Source organism: Anomaloglossus baeobatrachus, unplaced genomic scaffold (assembly GCF_048569485.1).
Source record: "Anomaloglossus baeobatrachus isolate aAnoBae1 unplaced genomic scaffold, aAnoBae1.hap1 Scaffold_2661, whole genome shotgun sequence".
Lineage (NCBI taxonomy): Eukaryota > Metazoa > Chordata > Amphibia > Anura > Aromobatidae > Anomaloglossus > Anomaloglossus baeobatrachus.
Window position 1 is genome coordinate 90510 of NW_027442185.1, and position 17859 is coordinate 108368.

At 46.2% G+C, this 17859-nt stretch overlaps 1 pseudogene; it reads left to right on the top strand.

Annotated features, from left to right (window-relative positions):
* Positions 1-2638: 2638 nt before the first annotated feature.
* On the top strand, positions 2639-2845 carry LOC142264479 (U2 spliceosomal RNA; annotated as a pseudogene).
* Positions 2846-17859: the final 15014 nt, after the last annotated feature.

Genomic DNA, 17859 nt, shown 5'->3' on the forward strand with positions numbered 1-17859 from the left:
CTTGTGAGCATTAGAACAGGCCGGCGATTACAGGGTAACATGAAAAATGTCCAGCTTGCATTATGACTAGAACATGACAATATCCTTTTAAGTACTAACCTATGATGCGTTCCTAAGCAGTTGATGTTATATGTTCTACATTTCATTTTCTGCATACTTTACAAGTAGTAGAATTTGCTTTGATATAGGCAACTGGATTTTCACAATGAAAAGGCAAAGGATAACGCCCGAAAAAGACGCCATACATTATGTCAGTGCCATCACTGACAAACCTGGATTGACCATGAAATACATCAATCCCCTTAAAGGTGAGTTAAAACAAGTTTTAACTAAATTGCCTTAATATTGTCATGCATTAGAATGACTGTCTTAGGTAATGATAAATATTTTGTACAGGAAGAGGAGTGTTTGCTGAAACTGAAATCGAAAAAGGGAGTTTTGTTGCAGAATATCGAGGCGAGCTCACGTATGCACTTACGATGGTAGACAACTACTCGAGATTTATGGTTGTGGTACAAGTCAAAGATCTAATGGCCCATACTGCAGCGAAGGTCTTCCAAGCACACTTATGCAGACCTCATGGCTACTCAGAGAGAGTCCTCACAGATCAAGGCACTGCCTTTGAAGCGGAAATCTTCAAGGACTTCTGCAGCTTTTACCGATGCAGGAAGATGCGCACTACACCCTACCATGCTCAAACCAATGGTTATCAACCTGCTCAGGACTTTACCCCATATTCCAGATGTGGCCTTACAAGTGATTTATAGAGGGTTAACAATACGTTGGGATCACCGGATCTAATCTCCCTTTTTATACACCCTAAAATCTTGTTTGCTTTAGAATAAACAATAACATCATAAAGGTATAGCAGTACCGTTTCAAAGTTTCGGTGTCCCAAGCAGCATTCCATCAGCCTCTGGAAGGTTCCTGGCAAATTGCACAGCTCGAAGGGCATGCTTTTGAACTCGCAGAGACCCATCGGGGTGGCAAAGGCGGTCTTCTCCCGGTCTGCCTCAGCAACGGACACTTGCCAATAGCGACTAGTGAGATCAAGGGTAGAAAAATAATTTGCAGTTCTCAATGCAGCTAGCTATTCCTCAATACAGGGGAGTGGTGCTGTCCTTCTTCTTTAACAGGACCAACGGAGCTGCCCAGAGGCTACAACTGTCACGGATAACCCCAGCCTCCTTCATGTTGCTCAACATGTCCTTGGTACACTGGTAATGTGCAGGTAGTTTTGGCTTATATCTCTCTTTGATGGGTGGGTGTGCACTTGTGGGGATGTAGTGTTTGACCCCTTTTATTCTTCAAAAGTCTAGCGGATGTTTGCTGAAGACTTGCTCGTATTCTTGCACTAGCCTGTAGACCCCCTTCTTGTGATGTGAAGGTGTGGAGTCAGTGCCTACGTGTAATTCCTTACACCACTCCTCTGGCTGACTTGGTGAGCTGTCACTGAATGGGTGGGCTGAAGCAATGGTGGATGCTGCTGTTTGGATAGCATGTGTATCTACTGAGAACAGCTTATCAATGGTGGCAAATCGGAGCAGCTTAATCTCTTGCTCTCCGCAGTTCAACACTCTCATGGGCACTCTTCCCTTCCATATTAATGAATAAAACTATGATGTAAATAGCATATAGATACCCCACAAATGCAGATAAAAGTAGGTTATGGGAAAAGGGGGAAGAGAGAAACAGGAAAATAGTGGAATAAAGTATACCTTCCAGGTGGGAGAGGAAATGGCAGCACAGCCAGTGGAGGTGAAGCAAGGGGAGCCTGCAACTAAAGAGTTGAGAGCGTTATCACATGGTGACTGAGCCTGATTGTAACGGGAGCATAGAGGTGCCGATCCTGTCTTACCTGCGTTGGTGTAGAAGTGGGTGTCCTGTGGTGGAGTCAGCTGTGTGCAGTGGTGGCCGTGGGTTCTTTTATGTGCGACCGTAGTAATAGCTGCGCCCACTTCCTGTATGGGAGTGGAATGCAGTGAGGCTAATGGAACGCACGCCTGCGCATTTGTGTTTAACGTCGCGCATGTGCAGAACGGAGAAAAGGCTGCGCTCACTTCCTAATGAAAGGGAGTGAGACGCAGCTGGGAAGGGAAGGGAAAAGATTAGGGTTTGGGGATGATGAAAGGGCTTTCTACGGGCAAGGATGGCAAAGGGTGGCAGTGACGGAAAGTCAGGCAGCCTGTCCTGTCCTGTCCTGTCCGTCCGTCTTTTTGTATCATGAATTGGAAAGACTGCAAGGGGGAGGGGAGGTGCTTGGAGGAGGAGGAGTTATTCAGATTAATTGCAGTGGGCGGCGGCTGCAAAAAGCATCATTCTTCTTGTTTTTGCTCTGCAAAACAGCCTTTTCAAGGGTTGGCTTGGGTGACAAAATGTCTTCTGTAGGCGTGGGTTTGTCTCCCTCTCCCTAAGATGTGTCCGGTATAGGCCAGGGTGCCACTCAAGGCCGTAACCAATTCGGGTTATAGCTTCTCGGCCTTTTGGCTAAGATCAAGTGTAGTTTCGGAGGACGCTACCTTGGTCGGTACTGGAAGGTGCCTGGGATTGCACGTCTGCCGGCCTTGAGGAAGTGTGTGCGCCTTCTGGTGACACATAGCCCTCTTGTGCCTGGACGGTTCCCAGGCAACGGGAGGCGATCACCTTTGTTATTTTGAAGTCCTACTGATAAACAGAAAAAAAAAAAAATTAAATCTGTTCTTATCAGTTTAATATCTGATACGTCCCCTCTCTGGGGACCATATATTAAATGGATTTTTAGAACAAGGAGATGGAAAAAATCTTGCTCTGTCCACTCCACGCATTGACCTGGTATTGCAGTACCTCCAGGACCGGTGCACCCCTTCTTAACCCAGTTTCCAAAAGCAGAACTCAATTCACCTGATTCAAATGAGCCCCATTAGTGAATTGAAAGAAAGCAAAAACTTTATATGCACCTCAATTTGGCCAATTCACTTTTCACACTTTCACCCTTTTTTTTATCTTTCACACCTTTTACTTGCTTTATTGATGCAAAAGCTGTGCCAAATAGCAAACTCATCTCCACTCAACTTGACCAACTCTGCTATGTCCCGTGCAGTATCTTATTCTCAGTCTTATCTAGATCATTTGCAATTGAATAGAATAGATCCCTTTTGGACACATTGGATTCAGCTGCTGCAGTGACTGCAGGTGTTAGAAGATGCAGACTTGGCATCAGGTGCTGTCTATCAGATTCCACTCCAATTAAAGCTTCCATTGTTTTTCGGTGTTTTCTTTGAGCAATGATGATGTCTTCAGTGATCTGTTGGCTCCCTCTCCTGGAGGAAGAGTTTGCTTGCTCTTGGACTTTCAAAAAGAGAGGTCATGATAGACATTTAGCTTCTGAGCCCAATTGGGGACAGTCATGGGTGATGAATGTTTTGCAACCTGCTGCGAAGCCTGATACCGCAATATAAGGAACGTCAAATACTAAGAATGGGCGGCCTATGAAAGAATTAGTACTTTCATTAAGCATACTTAAACGGCTAATTGGGAATAGACAAACTGTAAAAAGCCCTCTGAGAAAGCCCCTCTCTAACCTTTGTTAGTAAGCTTTTCTGTAGTCTGCCTGTTGATGTATTTTCCGTTTGAACAGTGCACAACATGAAGTGACGGAACACTGGCTTGTCACAATGTCCCCCGCTGACATCACGATAGCGCTGCTGCCTAGAAAGCCAGCTGCGCAGCAGAAGTTGCTCTTTGGGTGGGATGGTGGGCTAATGTATCTATTCCTGCTTGGTGTGAGTTTGACATGATCTAGAGCAACGAGTTCCAGCGGCTAGCGGTTGATTATTGGCTGTAATGGGGCTTTCTGGCTGGTGCCAGCCTTTCTTCTTAGCACACAGGAACCACAATCCCTACACCATGCTTCGATGGATTCTCTCATCCCAGCCCAGTAAAACTACATATTTCACACAGTTATAAGCAGCCCATGGGCATTCACCTGGATTAAAACCCATAACAGCTCATAGACCAAACAATCAATCTACCACTGGACCAAAGACAGGAAGCTAAATCCACTGCCTGCGGTAACTAACTTAATCCTATAGTCTACTCACACAACAAACCCAAGAGAAAGGAAAAAAACATGGCTTCGATTATCCATCCAATGAAAACGCATAACCATTGTGAGCCATTGGACAATGCAATTGCACACATGGTGACATGGTGCACGGCCCAATGAATCAAGTCTGTACTTCATATTCACGGTTTAAGCCCTTGGGTTCTAATGTGTCCAGAGTACATATCCAGAAAGATTCCCTTTCTTTGTGCTAAGCACAAGTCAACAATACGTTGTAAGCAGATTCTATTACCAGTCCCACACCATTTTGTGACGCATAATCGCACAGTGGCCCAATTAAGATTCCAAGTCATCGAACATGTCCCAGCCATACGCAGAGGAGGCGATAGAATTAGGAAGCTCAAAGAAAGGGAATCTTTCTGGATATATACTCTGGGCACGTTGGAACCCAAGGGCTTAAACCATGAATATGAAGAACCGACTTGATTCATTGGGCCGTGCACATTTTTTCTAACGCCCGGTTCTTTTTCGTGTTCACACTATATATGGCTCCAGTATGTATGGAGTTCCATTCTTCCTTGTTTTTTATTTGTCATGTTTGTCTGATTACCTTGTCTAACAGTTTTTTCTCCCCTTTCTTTACCTTCCAGGTTCCCATAGTCACGTGAAATATCCCTGTTGCACTTGATTACGGCTCACTATTCACTATAGGATGTCTTATATCTAACATCACACTCTCACCCATCAGCACTCTATAGGTTTGTATAAGGTATGCGCTTACACATCCGGTCCTCCATAGGTATTTCCACTTATGTAGCACTATCCCTATGATCACTCATAACTCATACCCTTGTAGTCAATTACAGCCTCCTCTCTCCCCTCTCCCCTTCTCCCTTTCCATCTATAATTTTGCCAGTACAATATTAGTTTACATTAGGCACACACTCACATATTCCTTTCCTTAGTGACTTATTGTAATTCACATTCGCATACAATTCTCTATGCCTGCCCCATTACTACATTCATACCTACTTGACCCTATCCTGATACCCCTTGTCTCACCTTGTTGGTCCCTACACCTGTTATCATCTCCTTTCCTGTGTCTGTCTTGTCACACAACACATTTTAGCATATCCCTTGTGCTCCTTATTACCTGTCCTGCCTATTAGAATTATGTCCATTATGTCCATGCATGGCCCAATGAATCAAGTCTGTACTTCATATTCATGGTTTAAGCCTTTGGGTTCCAATGTGCCCAGAGTATATATCCAGAAAGATTCCCTTTCTTTGAGCTTCCTAATTCTATTGCCTCCTCTACGTATGGCTTGGACATGTTCGATGACTTGGAATCTTAATTGGATCACTGTGTGATTATGCGTCACAAAATGGTGTGGGACTGGTAATAGAATCTGCTTACAATGTATTGTTGACTTGTGTTTAGCTCAAAGAAAGAGAATCTTTCTGGATATGTACTCTGGGCACATTAGAACCCAAGGGCTTAAACCGTGAATATGAAGTAAAGACTTGATTCATTGGGCCGTGCACCATGTCACCATGTGTCCAATTGCATTGTCCAATGGCTCACAATGGTTATGCGTTTTCATTGGATGGATAATCGAAGCCATGTTTTTTTCCTTTCTGTTGGGTTTGTTGTGTGAGTAGCCTATAGGATTAAGTTGGTTACCGCAGGCAGTGGATTTAACTTCCTGTCTTTGGTCCAGTGGTAGATGGATTGTCTGGTCTATGAGCTGTTATTGGTTTGAATGCAGGTGAATGCCCATGGGCTGCTTATGACTGTGTAAAATATGTAGTTTTACTGGGCTGGGATGAGAGAATCCATTGAAGCATGGTGTAGGGATTGTGGTTCCTGTGTGCTAAGAAGAGAGGCTGGCACCAGCCAGAAAGCCCCATTGCAGCCAATAATCACTTAATAACTTTTTCAACTTGTCATCATATGGGAGGCCTTCCATTCCTTGTAGTAGTCTAGTTGCCCACCTTTGAACTGACTCTAACTTCTGAATGTCCTTTTTAAAATGTGGAGCCCAAAACTGGTTCCCATATTCCAGATGTAGCCTTACAAGTGATTTATAGAGGTTGATCATCTTTACTTATCATTTAAAACTTTCAAACTGGTACACTCAACACATAAAGCCCCCCCCTTTTAAAGAGTAGTTTCCCTGTACCTAAGTGGGGGTCTACCTAGGTTGGAGCGAGTGGACCTTCGGGGTCCGGTGTCAGTGGTGACAGGCAGTGGGGCAGAGGGAACAGTCAGTTCCTCCTCCCTGCTATCATGTGGGGCAGGCGGAGGCGTAGGGGAGCTGGGTACAGGTACATCCCTGGGCACTGGCTCGCGGTTAACCGTTTCCATCATTTCTTCATCCACGGGTTGTGGGAACAGTATCACTGGAAGGATCACCGCACCGTTCTGTGTAGGCCAGTCTGCTGGAAAATCACCCATCATGGTGTGGATTACCTCTTTTTCCTTCTCCACTGGACTGGGAACTGGAGCCTCATCCGCTACTCTCAATGCTGGTGGGCACTTCTTCAGGTGGTCTCGGGAAACCGTGGCCAAAGTCCCCCCCTGGTCACGGCTGATCTGGTAGGCCTTCCCATTCTCCCATCCTGTGGGCTGGACTACATACGGGGTTTTTTCCCATTGATCATCCAGCTTGTGGGCCCTTCTTTTCCGCTTCAGCACTACATCCCCAGGTTGGAAGGAACCGGCAGGCGCCTTCTTGTTGAAGCACTGCTCCTGTTGTCCCCGACTCCGGCACAAGTTCTTTTCAACATACTCCTGGACCTGTCGGTACTGTGTCCTCCGCCGAGTGTCCCATTCAGCTGTCGACAGGAGTGCTTCTGAAGCTTCCAAGCCCATTTCCAGATCCACTGGTAGCCGGCCGGGACGAGCTCTCATCAGGTATGCTGGAGTGCATTTCGTAGAGCTGGAAGGGATGTTGTTGTACATATCGACCAGGTCAGGTAGCTTCTCCAGCCACAGGTTCCGCTCTTCCAGTGGTAACGTCTTGAGGAGGCCCAGGACCAAGTGGTTCATCTTTTCACAAATGCCATTGGTTTGGGCGTGGTAAGGCGTGGTCCGGATTTTCTTGCAGCCGTACAACTGGCAGAATTCCTGGAATACCTCTGCTTCAAAGGCCGGACCCTGGTCGGTAAGCACCCTCTCCGGGTACCAATGCGGTCAACAGAAATAAGCCTGGAAAGCCTTAGCAGCGGTGCGGCCGGTTAAGTCCTTAACTGGGACAACCACCAGGAACCTCGAGTAGTGGTCTACGATGGTCAGAGCGTAGGTGTACCCACTTCGGCTGGGGGTGAGCTTTACATGGTCAAGGGCAACCAGCTCCAGCGGTTGGTGTGTAATGATCGGGTGTAGGGGTGCCTTCTGGCTGGCCTCGTCCTTCCTTCTCAATGCGCAAGGGCCACATTCTCGGCACCAGGCCTCCACAGATTCCCGCATTCCACTCCAATAGAACCGCTCTCTTAACAACATCTCTAGCTTCTTCCACCCGAAGTGCACTGCACCATCATGGTATGCTTGCAGGACGGTGGGCACTTTAGCCTGGGGAATCACCAGCTGGCGGATCTTCTCGTGAGTCTTTGGATTAATCAGCTCGCGATACAACTTCCCCTGGTGTAGGTATAGCCGGGTCCGTTCTTGCCACAGACGTTGGGCTTCGGCAGGGGCAGCAGGGTCTATCCCAGCAGAACCCTGTTCCACTAGAGTCTTGACCAGGCGGACAGCAGGTGCCTGGTCCTGAGCTTCCTGCCAGTCCTGTCGGGGCAGCGGATCCAGGTTCACCCGTTGTTGGTAGACGTGCACCTTCTCAGTGAATGGCCGGTGAAATGCAGGCAACTCGATCTCTTCGAGGTCATCATCCTCTGGCCCCTCTTCCGACAGGTGGGGCATCCGGGAGAGTGCATTGGCATTGACGTTGGTACGGCCGGCCCGGTACTTGATGGTGAAATCGTAGTTGGCTAACCTGGTCACCCACCGCTGCTCCAACGCGCCCAGCTTGGCCGTATCTAGATGGGTCAGCAGGTTATTGTCTGTGTACGCGGTGAACTTGGCTGCTGCCAGGTAATGGCGGAAACGCTCGGTGATAGCCCACACCAGTGCCAAGAGCTCAAGCTTGAAGGAGATGTAGTTCTCAGGGTTCCTCTCAGTCGGTCGGAGTTTTCGGCTAGCATAAGCTATTACCTTTTCCCTTCTGTCTTGGACCTGGGATAGAACAGCCCCCAAGCCCACATTGCTGGCGTCGGTGTAGAGGATGAATGGGCGGCTGTAGTCAGGGTACGCTAGGATTTCCTCTCCGGTCAGGGCTGTTCTCAGCTGGCGGAAGGATTCCTCATGCTTTTCTTCCCACACCAATGGGGCTACTAGGGATCTACCACCCTTGGTCTGTCCTACGAGGAGGTCTTGCATGGGGGCAGCCATCTTTGTGTACCCCTTAATGAAGCGACGGTAATATCCCACCAGGCCCAGAAACTGCCTCACTTCCCTCACTGTGGTCGGTCTCGGCCAGTCTTGGATGGCGGTGATCTTCTCGGGGTTGGGGGCGACACCTTCCGCACCAACCACATGTCCTAGGTACTGCACTCTGGGTTTCAGCAGATGACACTTTGAGGGCTTCAACTTCATCCCATACTTGGCAAGGGACGCGAACACCTCGGCTAGGTGCTCCAGGTGGGCTTCATACGTCTGTGAGTACACAATCACATCATCCAAGTACAGCAAAACGGTCCCATAGGCAGTCTTCTCTCGGTCTTCCGGTGCCACGGCCACCTGCCAGTACCCGCTGGTGAGGTCAAGGGTGGAGAAGTAGTTAGCGGTTCTCAGCGAGGCCAGGGACTCTTTGATGCGGGGCAGAGGGTAAGCATCCTTATGCGTTATCTGGTTAATCTTCCGGTAATCCACACACATCCGCATGGTGCCATCCTTCTTCTTAACCAGCACCAACGGAGCGGCCCAGGGACTACAGCTGTCCCTAATAACCTCTGCCTCCTTCATGTTCCTCAACATGTCTTTGGCGCATTGGTAGTGCGCAGGGGGAATAGGCCTGTATCTCTCTTTAATAGGGGAGTGTGTACCGGTAGGGATGTGGTGTTGAACCCCTTTAATCTGCCCAAAATCTAGAGGGTGCTTGCTAAAAACCCGCTCATACTCCTGTACCACCCGGTATACCCCTTCCTTGTGGTGTATGGGGGTATCATCAGTGCCGACATGTAGCTCTCGATACCACTCGCCTAACTCCCCCAGGGATGAGTGGGAACCGGCAGCAGGCGGTGTGACCGGGGGAACGGCTTCATGGATCGTGTGGGGATCTAGAGTGAACAATTTGGCAAGGGTAGCGTACCGGGTGGTGCATGAATGCACACATATTGGTTTTATAATCTTATTGTATTACTTTATATTCTTATTTCACTTGTGCATATCTCCACCATAATCCTGGCTAAGAAATATAGCTTTTTTTGGGGTACACAGGTAGTAAGGTCTTCTTTCTATTTCTTTAGGGGTGATATAGCCTGGTGGAACTCTAGACCTCTAACATTATATATGCACCCTTTTTCTTTATGGTTCTTGGACACCTTATAACATTCTTCCATACATATATATCTTTCTCATAAATTATAAATAATTAGGCATTTTTATATATTTTATTTACATTTTCATAAATAACTTTTTACAAAGCATGGGGGACATTCTCACATACATATAATTTTCATGTACGCATTCTGAAAATTTACGCATAAACCGTACACACTCCTTTTTGTAACAATTTCTATAACTCATTCGCTGAACTCTCATCCCGGATATTCATTCTTACACCGAATTTCCTGTTATAACACAACATTCATGATTTTTATTCAATTTATTTTTATTTTTTAGGTTTATTAGTAGTGATGAGCGAGTACTAAAAAGCTCGGGTGCTCGAAGCTCGGGCCGAGCCTCCCAAGATACTCGTGTACTCGGCCCGAGCACCGAGCCCAATGTTATCCTATGGGAGACCCGAGTATTTTTGTGAAATGACCACCGGCAGCATGTAGAAACCCTAAAAATGGCACAAAAGTCTCCGAAGAGTGCTCAAATGACATGGCAACAGCATGGGGAAGACCCCTTGAAGCATTTATCACTCAAAAGTCACAGCTGTGAATAATTTTGTCCACGTTTTACGCCATTTTTACGGACTCACCAGAAAACCTTCCAAAATGACACCAAAATGATTTTTCATAGCGGAAATGTTAAGGGCACATACCCAATAGTGAGATAGAGCTAATGTATGTTACTTTTTGAGATCAATACATGAAAGATTTTACGTAAAACATTGTGTGGCACTCCGATGTCCCTGAGAAGAGACGTACATAAAGGCCTCTGAGTCTAATGTGCCCATTTTGAGGAACTGAGTCTTTGTAGTATTTTCCTTTGCCAGGGCAGTCCAAAATTGTGAGGTTCACCAATGCCCCTGCATACAGACGTGCATGATGGCCTGTAAACCTGAAGTGCCCATTGTAAGGAAGTGGGTCTATTGTAGTATAGCCCTTAGGCAGGGCAGCCAAAAATTGGGAGGCTCTACGTTGTCCCTGGATAGAGACGTGCATGAGGGCCTGTAAACCTGAAGTGCCCATTGGAAGGAAGTGGGTCTTTTGTAGTATAGCCCTTTGGCAGGGCAGCCAAAAATTGGGAGGCTCCACGTTGTCCCTGGATAGAGACGTGCATGAGGGCCTGTAAACCTGAAGTGCCCATTGGAAGGAAGTGGGTCTTTTGTAGTATAGCCCTTTGGCAGGGCAGCCAAAAATTGGGAGGCTCCACGTTGTCCCTGGATAGAGACATGCATGAGGGCCTCAAAACATTAAGTGTCCATTGTCAGGAAGTGGGTGTATTATAGTATAGCCCTTAGGCAGGGCAGCCAAAAATTGGGAGGCTCCACGTTGTCCCTGGATAGAGACGTGCATGAGGGCCTGTAAACCTGAAGTGCCCATTGGAAGGAAGTGGGTCTTTTGTAGTATAGCCCTTTGGCAGGGCAGCCAAAAATTGGGAGGCTCCACGTTGTCCCTGGATAGAGACGTGCATGAGGGCCTCAAAACATTAAGTGTCCATTGTCAGGAAGTGGGTGTATTATAGTATAGCCCTTTGGCAGGGCAGCCAAAAATTGGGAGGCTCCACGTTGTCCCTGGATAGAGACGTGCATGAGGGCCTCAAAACATTAAGTGTCCATTGTCAGGAAGTGGGTGTATTATAGTATAGCCCTTAGGCAGGGCAGCCAAAAATTGGGAGGCTCCACGTTGTCCCTGGATAGAGACGTGCATGAGGGCCTCAAAACATTAAGTGTCCATTGTCAGGAAGTGGGTCTTTTGTAGTATAGCCCTTTGGCAGGGCAGCCAAAAATTGGGAGGCTCCACGTTGTCCCTGGATAGAGACGTGCATGAGGGCCTCAAAACATTAAGTGTCCATTGTCAGGAAGTGGGTGTATTATAGTATAGCCCTTAGGCAGGGCAGCCAAAAATTGGGAGGCTCCACGTTGTCCCTGGATAGAGACGTGCATGAGGGCCTCAAAACATTAAGTGTCCATTGTCAGGAAGTGGGTCTTTTGTAGTATAGCCCTTTGGCAGGGCAGCCAAAAATTGGGAGGCTCCACGTTGTCCCTGGATAGGGACGTGCATGAGGGCCTCAAAACATTAAGTGTCCATTGTCAGGAAGTGGGTGTATTATAGTATAGCCCTTTGGCAGGGCAGCCAAAAATTGGGAGGCTCCACGTTGTCCCTGCATAGAGACGTGCATGAGGGCCTCAAAACATTGTTCCCATTGCAAAGGAGCGGGTCTCCTGTCGTTGTAATGTCCATTCTGCAAAGAATGGGCGAAAAAAATTACCACTGGGGGTATACCTGAAACAAAGGCCTAACTCTTGTAACGGTCATCATGGTGGCGCATGAGGAGAAGGAGGAGCAGTCCAGCGATTATCCAAAGTCCAGAAGTGTGTACCCATGGGTGACTGGAGGTACATGGCAAATTCCCGTTACAAACTTTAAATTCCGCTCTCATTTGCTGGTGGTGTGGTGAAGTCTGGCCCAATCCAACCCTTGTTCATCTTGATCAGAGTCAGCCTGTCAGCATTTTCAGTTGACAGGCGGGTGCGTTTATCTGTAATGATTCCACCTGCGGCACTAAAAACACGCTCTGACAAAACGCTAGCGGCAGGGCAGGCCAGGACTTCCAAGGCGTAGAGAGCCAATTCATGCCACGTGTCCACCTTGGATACCCAATAATTGTAAGGCACAGAGGAATGTCGGAGTACAGTTGTTCGATCTGCAAGGTACTCCTTGAGCATCTGGGCAAACTTAGGATTTCTTGTGGCACTACCCCGCACCTCAGGGGCTGTGGTACGTGAGGGGCTGAGAAAACTGTCCCACATCTTAAAGACTGTTCCCCTACCTCTGGCGGATTGGACTTGTGCCTCTCTCGGCTGTACGCCTTGGTTGTCCACTGATTCCTGACCTATGCCGCTAGCGTTTTGTGAGGGGAATGCTTTGCCTACTTCCGTGACTATGGCCTTCCGGAACTGCTGCATTTTGGTTGACCTCTCCGCCTCGGGAATAAGAGACATAAAGTTCTCCTTGTAGCGTGGGTCTAACAGTGTTACCAACCAGTAATGATTGTCGGCCAAGATGTTCTTAACGCGAGGGTCACGAGACAGGCAGCTTACCATAAAGTCAGCCATGTGCGCCAGACTCTTAACAGCCAGGACTTCAGTAGCCTGACCAACACGTTGACTGAACATGCTGTCCTCCTCCTCCTCCTCCTCCTCATCTACCCTGTCCTCTGGCCAGCCACGCTGAACCGAGGATATGACTGGTGTGCATGTCATATCCTCAATTTGGCCGGAGATTTGCTCCATGTCTTCATCCTCCTCCTCGTCATAGTCCTCCACTGCACGTTGTGATGAGACGAGGCTGGGCTGTGTGTTATCACCCACACCCACTACTGTTTCTTGCTGCAACTCATCGCGCTCCGCCTGCAATGCATCATGTTTGGTTTTGAGCAGAGACCGTTTTAGAAGGCAGAGTAGCGGTATGGTGACGCTAATAATGGCGTCATCTTATACCTTTATGATGTTATTGTTTATTCTAAAGCAAACAAGATTTTAGGGTGTATAAAAAGGGAGATTAGATCCGGTGATCCCAACGTATTGTTAACCCTCTATAAATCACTTGTAAGGCCACATCTGGAATATGGGGTAAAGTCCTGAACAGGTTGATAACCATTGGTTTGAGCATGGTAGGGTGTAGTGCGCATCTTCCTGCATCCGCCATAACCTTCCCTTAGGATATACTGTGCCCTTATCAGATTGGTTGTACAAGGTTGCTTCTCTTATTGGATGGATTTCAAGCTGCATGGATAATGTTCATTTAAATGATGTGGATAGAAAGACTGAAGATATCTACATGTAGTCCATCATGAATCAATACTATTTTACACAGTCATAAGCAGCCCATGGGCATTCACCTGCATTCAAACCAATAACAGCTCATAGACCAGACAATCCATCTACCACTGGACCAAAGACAGGAAGTTAAATCCACTGCCTGCGGTAACCAACTTAATCCTATAGGCTACTCACACAACAAACCCAACAGAAAGGAAAAAAACATGGCTTCGATTATCCATCCAATGAAAACGCATAACCATTGTGAGCCATTGGACAATGCAATTGGACACTTGGTGACATGGTGCACGGCCCAATGAATCAAGTCTTTACTTCATATTCACGGTTTAAGCCCTTGGGTTCTAATGTGCCCAGAGTACATATCCAGAAAGATTCTCTTTCTTTGAGCTAAACACAAGTCAACAATACATTGTAAGCAGATTCTATTACCAGTCCCACACCATTTTGTGACGCATAATCACACAGTGATCCAATTAACATTCCAAGTCATCGAACATGTCCAAGCCATACGCAGAGGAGGCAATAGAATTAGGAAGCTCAAAGAAAGGGAATCTTTCTGGATATATACTCTGGGCACATTGGAACCCAAAGGCTTAAACCATGAATATGAAGTACAGACTTGATTCATTGGGCCATGCATGGACATAATGGACATAATTCTAATAGGCAGGACAGGTAATAAGGAGCACAAGTTATATGCTAAAATGTGTTGTGTGACAAGACAGACACAGGAAAGGACATGATAACAGGTGTAGGGACCAACAAGGTGAGACAAGGGGTATCAGGATAGGGTCAAGTAGGTATGAATGTAGTAATGGGGCAGGCATAGAGAATTGTATGTGAATGTGAATTACAATAAATCACTAAGGAAAGGAATATGTGAGTGTGTGCCTAATGTAAACTAATATTGTACTGGCAAAATTATAGATGGAAAGGGAGAAGGGGAGGGGGGGAGAGAGGAGGCTGTAATTGACTACAAGGGTATGAGTTATGAGTGATCATAGGGATAGTGTTACATAAGTGGAAATACCTATGGAGGACCGGATGTGTAAGCGCATACCTTATACAAACCTATAGAGTGCTGATGGGTGAGAGTGTGATGTTAGATATAAGACATCCTATAGTGAATAGTGAGCCGTAATCAAGTGCAACAGGGATATTTCACGTGACTATGGGAACCTGGAAGGTAAAGAAAGGGGAGAAAAAACTGTTAGACAAGGTAATCAGACATAATGTAACCAGTTGATCAGACATGATCACCTGGTTTGAGACCCCCTGCCTTACACTATATAGATATCATGTTCATTCCCCATCTATCTTGCTCAGGAGAGCATCTCCCTCCCCCGGCACCAAGAGCAGCTCATACTGAATTGTTACATTGACTAGTAACACTGCACACAGAAATGCACCTTAATATTCCACTGTTAACCCTTTCCTCCCAGCAGTAACACACAACTCCTCACCTTGATATCATGGTGATTTATGGTCAGAATGACTTCAATGCGATCAGTGATTTCTATTCTAGCTCTGCTCACATAGATTTTATATCCACACTCAACTATAGGCCGTTCTTCATATTTTGGGGGCTTTTAGTCAGATATACTAGTTTGTGCCTGTATAGTATTGGTGTAGATGGGAGTGTAGGGCATGGGTTACATGGCACTGTGGTGGAATACTGATGGGAGGTATTGGTGCTGTGTTTGATGCTTCTACTGGGTATTTTCCTACAAATACTGGAACAGCTCACTGCTTAGAATGATCCTTCCCAGCTCTATAATATATTATATATACCCCACAATGCAGGCTCACACACACATTTGTCTCAAGTGTGTTGTAGGGACACAGATACAGTCTTGGTCATGTGACTAAAGGCTACTTTACACACTGCGATATCGGTCCCGATATCGCTAGTGTGGGTACCCGCCCCCATCTGTTGCGCGACACGGGCAAATCGCTGCCCATGCCGCACAACACCGACCAGACCCGTCACACATACTTACCTGCCCGGCGACGTCGCTGTGTCCGGCGAACCGCCTCCTTTCTAAGGGGGCGGTCCGTGCGGCGTCACAGCGACGTCACTGAGCGACCGCCCAATAGCAGCGGAGGGGCGGAGATGAGTGGCCGGAACATCCCGCCCACCTCCTTCCTTCCTCATAGCGGCTGGGAGGCAGGTAAGGAGAGGTTCCTCGTTTCTGCGGTGTCACACGGAGCGATGTGTGCTACCGCAGGAGCGACGAACTACATCGTTACTGCTGCAGTAACGATAATCGAGAATGGAGACCCATGTCACCGATGAGCGATTTTGCACGTTTTTGCAACGATGCAAAATCGCTCATCGGTATCACACGCAGCAACATCGCTAATGCGGCCGGATGTGCGTCACAAATTCCGTGACCCCAACGACTCCGCATTAGCGATGTCGCAGCGTGTAAAGCCCCCTTTAGTGGGAGTGGTGTACAGGGTCTTAGCAGTAAAGAGTATTCCATATTTCTGCCAGATACCCACAGAGATATTGAAATCTGAAAAAAGAGACTTCTGCTCATTGAAGGTAAGAACTGCTCACATAGCGTTCAACTCCACAGCAAACGAGTGCTCTAGCACTGGCATCTCAGCAGGGATATTCCCCTACTACACATGTGTGTCTAGGTCACTGTGACAGTTTACAGGACATAACTCAGGGCACCTAGACAGAAGGCAGAGGGACTACTTTCTATTTCTGGTGTAGAGCTTAGTACAATATATATATATTTATACTATTACATGGGACACATGTACCTTGTATTACCATTATTCGCTGTATATGAACCCCTTTTCTCCAGGCATTATTTGTCTATAGCATTTTTCACGAACCTGAGGCAACTGAGAACCCTTCAGTGAAGGAATTCCACTAACCCTCACAATACCTACCAGGGGCCTCCCTGCAGTAACTCAGGTAGTTGTACCCATTCTCTTTCCGCATTCTATGTGTTCTTCTTCTTTCTTCTTTTTTTTCTTTTTTCTTCTTTTTATTTCTATCATGTAGTTCAGGGGTTTATAGATATATGTCCTGCATCTCATATTTCCTTTAGTGGTGCTTCTTACCCATTCTCATATCATTTACCCTAGTATTTCATGATCCTGAGGCGACTGAGAACCCTTTAATAAAGGAATCCTTTTTCACCTGAATTGTCAAGTGATACTTACCAGTGACTATCACGTAATGTTACAGGTAGTTCCATTTTCTTCCTCTTCTTTCTCTCCTTTCTTCTTTGTCACACGGTCCATTGTGTTATAGCCCACGTGTCATGATAACACTTGTACCATCTTTTCATTTAGATTCCACCTACAATTATTTACCGATTCCAGTTCTGGAATAGGCTTTCATCATCTACTCACTAGAATTCTCAAGTTCATAAGGTACTGAGACATATACATGTTCACACCATTATAAAGAACAAAGTATAAACATTGAGGTTTTTCTCACACCCATGTTCCTGTGTTCTTTGATATGATATGTGTTCATTTCCTTCACTATATAGGATTGCAAGTTTTCCATTTGTACCTTAATGGCAATGACGCTATACAATTGAACACATATCATCCTGTTATCCATATAGGTGTGTATTTACCTGCTTGACTATTTTTGGTTGTTTGATCCAGAATGTTTCTCCAGATAGGTCATGTGGAAATTTTCTTTCCTCAGTACAAATGTTTTCACTATGGCTTTGGAAAATTATTTTGTATGTGCATCATGGTCATTTGACCCATTGTACTCTCAAGTAGCAATATATTGTACTGTTATGTTGTACTATGTACTAATTACGTGTTTATATGGTTTTGTAACCCTTTATGATCTTAGATAACTTTATCCTTGATAAAGACCTAAAAACAAGCTCGAAACGTTGGATGAATTATCCTTTTGCACAAATAAAGAATTTTCAGCATTCTAAGAGTTCTTTTCTTACGTTATTGATCACTATAGTGTGCCAGAGCTATTTCTATTGAATTGACTCTTATTTTTTCTGAGCACCTGCTATATACACAGTGAGCCAGACATATTCAATTTTCATTCAGAAGGCAGAGGGAAGCCTTAGCAGCTGAGCCTATATCTTGGCTTGTGAGCATTAGAACAGGCCGGCGATTACAGGGTAACATGAAAAATGTCCAGCTTGCATTATGACTAGAACATGACAATATCCTTTTAAGTACTAACCTATGATGCGTTCCTAAGCAGTTGATGTTATATGTTCTACATTTCATTTTCTGCATACTTTCCAAGTAGTAGAATTTGCTTTGATATAGGCAACTGGATTTTCACAATGAAAAGGCAAAGGATAACGCCCGAAAAAGACGCCATACATTATGTCAGTGCCATCACTGACA